Genomic DNA, 5,677 nt, shown 5'->3' with positions numbered 1-5,677 from the left:
ACATATGACCGACTGTGGATGGTTTGAATAACTTAGTCATTCCGGAAGAATAACCTAGTTTATTCTGGAAGTCAAAACATGCAAAATGAAACACAAGAATAATTGAATCCAATATGGTATCAAAACCTATGAACATAAATAAAAAAACCTTTTATTTATCACCATATGATTACACATTATTCATTGTATACTGTTTCAGCTATCAACTTTATTCTTGAATTTAAAACAATAGTTGTCCCATGCTCCAAGCATTTACACTATGTTTTCTAAACACTAGTCATGTCATACACCAAGTATGCATACTATGTTTGTCTATGATCTTTACTTTGTGAAATAGATCAATTGAACATAACTCTAATGATCCTCTTTTCACAGTCCCAAATCCTTACTGCAAATGCAAAAATTCCAAATTCATGCGATTTATTGAAATCTGTTAGATTCTAAACTTATATGCATTGATCCTCTTGTAATGATTATGCACAAAGTCACAAGGACTTGACAACAAACATTACAAAGTATTCCAAAGGAGTTCAACTCCTTGGAAACATCCTTCTTGCATTAAGTTTCCTTAATCTTACATAGATTGAAAATTCTAACTTTGAAACATTTCCAGATTCATTTTGACTATCACTTTTGAACAAGAGTTGCCTCCTTACAGATTATGTCAATATGGTTCTTCCAGAATTATCACTATACTTCCAACTGTTTTTGAGCACCCAATCTTTGGTAAACCATAGATTGTCTTCAACAATTGATTAATCCTTTTAGTCATATCCAATTCTAGACCTTTTCCCTTCTTAATGCCCCAGGCATTCGGAAAAAATTTAGAAAGGATGAATATAGCACATGTAATCGATCCTATATCCGAAGCATATGGGACACGATTCATGATGTCTCACATAAAGACTAAACCAGTCTTTTGCTATAATATTTCCATTTCTATTTGCCAAGTTCTCATAATTCAGATTATGAAAAGGGATGCTGTAATCATAATTGAATTTTAGAACGCAAATAATGGACCCATATACAGAATTTTCTTATGTTGAGCCATTCCAACATAAAGTTCATATATATATATATATATATATATATCCTTGACTAAATACGATTAAAACATCAATCTAAGCTTTTATATTTGAGATGAAGTATAATTTCCTCTCCCTTAATTATAGCAAAACAATGCTTTCCCAATTGAAACTTTTGTTTTTTATAATTAACATTGCTAACTTGCAATACTTATCATAATTATCATGCTCCCACTAAAATGATGATTATTAGCATGACACTTATGCTCCCACTAGCTTTGACATGTACTCAGAAATCAGCTGACTTTCTTACCAAAGTTAATATTTCTGATACTAGATTGTTTTGATCAAAATCATACACCTTCCCTTAGATAGCTCATAGGTGTTTCTAAACAATTATGAAGAGGGATCTCGTAATCATAATGGTTAGACCTTTTTGCCACTTCTCACAAGTCTAGGTTAGTGTGCCGGTTAACCACACACGCTCCACTAACGACTTTGAGAATGCAAATATCGCAATTGCTATCTAGCTAAAATCTACTTAGTGAAAGTGTTTCCTCACCATCATTTTCATGAATCGGAGAGAAACCTTATGACACTTAGATTTTTATGGTGTATGAGTTCCTACCCATATGAATTTGTCAAAACCATAATCACAAGACAAGGATAATGACAAATCCAAACTCATATGGATTGAACTCAATCTTAATTTCTTGCCACCTGGCAGCTCAAGGGCCTGCCATTGCTTCCAAGTTGTTGTGCAACCAATTGAGAACTCTAAAAACTCATATGCAAAGCCAACTTTAACTGGAATGGGCACAAAATATGTCAACATGATTGGTTATAAACCTCAAGTCGTGTGCTAGTGAAGAACTTCAGGTTTTATTCTTGATTAGTTCTTGAGACTTTCAAAACCTTTAAGACTCCCACTGTCCTCTTGACCTATAAGTCTCCCTTGTCAAACATCCAAGAGATAGTGCGGATTCTAATCAAGACAAACACTTCACATAATTGGCCTTAGTTGGTCTTTGTTTTATCCAAAACATCACAACTTACCAATTTCAAATGTACAAGAGTAGGAAACTTTTACTCTTACATTTGACAAGTGTTTTAAACCTTCTTTAAGACATGTCACTCAAATTACAATCTTGGAGTATGACTCTAAGACTTGTATTGGAACGAAGTATGACTCATCTTCTTGATTTAACCATTTCAACAATTCAAGATTCCTCGTCTTAGTCATAAGAATGCACTAAGATTTCCTTAGAGAACTAATTGTGCTATGGTTTCTTAATCATTAAGATGATCACAAAACTGATACTAAAGTACTCTCCCATCTTTTCAGATTTGAGTAACTTTTATCCTTCTACCTAATTTGATTCTTCTTATTCGCTCTGCCATACATTGGAACCTTTTCCAATGTCTCAGAGATACACTTAAGCTTGTAAGTATAATCATATTTACTAAGATTTAATAAACCATGACAAATAGTCTTATCGATCTTTTGCGGTGGACTTGACCAGTGCACAAGAATGTGTACTCGATCCCTTAGTCCTTCACTTGACTCACACATCCATGTGAACAAGTAGTTAGTCTTAATATTTTTTCAATGCTTGAAAGTTCTCATTCATCATGCTATACAACTTGCATGATTCCAAGTTTCTATCCAACTGAAACTTGGGTGATGAGAATCTTTCCTTATTTGGTAAATTTAGACACTACCACAAATGAAAGAATCAAATTGACTTTCCAATATTGCTATCAGTGGAATCTTATAAGCAACAATTTTTCACAAATGCCATTGTAAGGATACTTAAAATAAATAAAATCAAAACCTTTTTTTTAATTTTAAAACTTTGCGGAAAACTTATCCTTACAATCCATATGAAAACCTTGTTGTTATCTATTCCTAAGCAATATAAATATCATAACTCTTAAGTAATAGCCCAAAATTCTGATCACCGAACCATGCGATTGAAATCCATCTTCGCGATCAGAATCAGCATGCACTTAATAGAGTTAGACAATGTACTTTACCTGAAGTAGAGCCAAATTTATTGACTTTAACATCCTTAGGTAAATTTGGCAGCTTCGCAACCAATGCCCCTTCCTTTGGCAATAGTTACCTATGGACCCTTGATAATGGGACTATCTCAGACTTAGCCTCTCTCTTTACCATTTGGTCAACCGAGTTGACTATGGCCGATCCCTTTCCATTGGAAAGAGAGAGCTTTACTGGATATCCAATGTCATTATTGTCAATGTCCACAAGTTTTAGGAAGTTGATCTTAGCAAATAGATAAGATCATTAAGGGTCTTGTCGTAGTCTGTTTCATAGGAGTCCCAAAGGAACTCACTATGTGACTTAGAAAGTAATTGAGGCACCAACTTTCTCAACACTTTGACACCCAACTCTCCCGGCTTGTCAATATGTGACTACATCTCCAAGATGTGATCACACATAGACCTTTGTTTTCCAATAGGGATTGAGTGACCTTAAAATTTTCAAGAACTTGTAGGTTAGGGAGAATAATTGGAGTAGGTGAAGAAGTATGATTTCCATGGGACATCATCTTCATTTAGGAAAGCTTGTTTCAAGAGATTTAGGAAGATCATAAATGTCTAAACCAGACATCTTTTTGGGAGATATTCAAGATAGTTGATTTAAAGTCCTTAATATGACAACCAATATGAAATATTAAGGCCAAACCCAACAAACTATTTTATAACTTAGAAGAGGGATGCCGTAACCCAAGCTATAAAATATTCGAAGGTAGGTGAATGACGATTCACTAATTTCCACCAAGATAAACGAAATGTATTATTAGGTTTTAATTGGTTTTTGAAACTCCTATATCTTTGAGATTCATTGAACTTTTCAATGGCATGTTTCAATCTCGAGTGTGCCCTTCAGGTTTTGTGACTGGGATGCCGAGGATCACAAAACAAGGTGTGAAGTAACCATGCAAATTACTTGGTACCCTTATGTGTTTACCCCTCAATCGATGTGCCGGTTAACCACACACGCTCCATCGATACTATGATAAACATTAAGTTACCCTTTGCCTACCTTGTTAAATACGAGTTAGTGTGCTGGTTAACCACACACGCTCCACTAACTGACTTAAACAAAGTGCAAAGTGTAATTTCATGGATTAGCACCTTATTCACATTTTCCTAAGTAACTAAGATTGGGTATTTATAAGAGTTTAGTTACTTAGTATTTATCATTAATAGTTTTAATGAAGGGAGAATTCTAGTCCTTGTCCTACCCGTTCGGCTAACGACCCTCCACCGGTCAAGGAAGCAGTGGGTGAGAGTGGACACCCATTAAACTGTCATTTTATAGGCAGTAACCTTATACCCCCCTTATAGACCGGTTTCGTAAATGAGGCCTACTAACGGTAAGACTGACTTTACTCTTATACATATATATAAATATTATTAACTTATAATATTATAAAGTATAAGGATTGGATTTTAACTTTTAAAATTCTAAGGGCTAACTTGGAATTAAAGTATTCATGGGGAAAACACTACAAATTCCAAAACTTGAGGGCAAGTTTTGAAACTATTCAAAACTCTTGGATTTTCATAACTTATGAGTTTAATTAAAGTTTTAAAAACTTTAATGAAGTGACTCTTGAACATCCATAACTTGAGGACAAGTTATGGAGTCATAAAACAATTTAATGAGGAAAAAGACTCTTCATTTTGTAACCTATGGCAACTTTTATAAGTTTTAAGATTCATAAATGTGACTTATAAGTTACATAAACACATTTTATGAACTTCTTTTAGATTAATTTGGATTAAAACCAACTATCACATAATTTTATTCATTAATCTAAATTCACTCATAAAACAAGTTAACACAAAAAACTTTTGGTGATCCATAACTTATTCTTAAGTTATGGAATCCTTTAAAACATTAACACCAAATTTTGTAACTCCATAAAAACTTTGAATCAATTTTTTTAAAACCTTTTCATATCCATAAGTTATGGAGGTTTCAAAAAATAAAACTCTTTAGATCAAACTTTTAAAACTAATAAAATAACCATATCATTTTATCTTTTATTAAATTTGATCTAATTCAACTCATAAAGCAAATTATTCAAATTTTACAAATAATTAGTTATTCACAAAAACAAGTAATTATCTTAAAATTTGACAAACTTCATGTTTTTTCCTTTTTTTTCAACTTTGAAAATAAAATATTTGCATCAATATAACAGAAAACAACCCATGGCTCTGATACCACTGTTGGGTTTTGAGCATTCTAACACTCCTAAGTGTACATGCAACCCTAAATACCTTGGATCAATGTTTTCTCTATTATACATGCAAATATGAACTTCCAAGGTATTATCCTAATCTAGCATACAAAACAATGTATATAACAAGATAGAATACGTACCTCTTTGATGTAGAAAGTCTTCATGAAGCTTGAGTGCCTAGTGCCCCAAGTGTGACACCTCAAATGGTTCACACAACACCAAATACACTTGGAATAACTTGAGAGAAACTTGAACACTCCTTGAAATCATCTAGCCCTCACACTCACACATAGTGCCTAATTTCTTGAGCCATGGGATTCTTTTATATGATGGCTATTAGGGTTACACCATGTAACTCATGACTTTACCCAT

Source organism: Lactuca serriola, chromosome 8 (genome assembly GCF_051521515.1).
Source record: "Lactuca serriola cultivar US96UC23 chromosome 8, Lser_US96UC23_V15, whole genome shotgun sequence".
Classification (NCBI taxonomy): domain Eukaryota; kingdom Viridiplantae; phylum Streptophyta; class Magnoliopsida; order Asterales; family Asteraceae; genus Lactuca; species Lactuca serriola.
Note: the sequence above shows the minus strand (reverse complement) of the source record.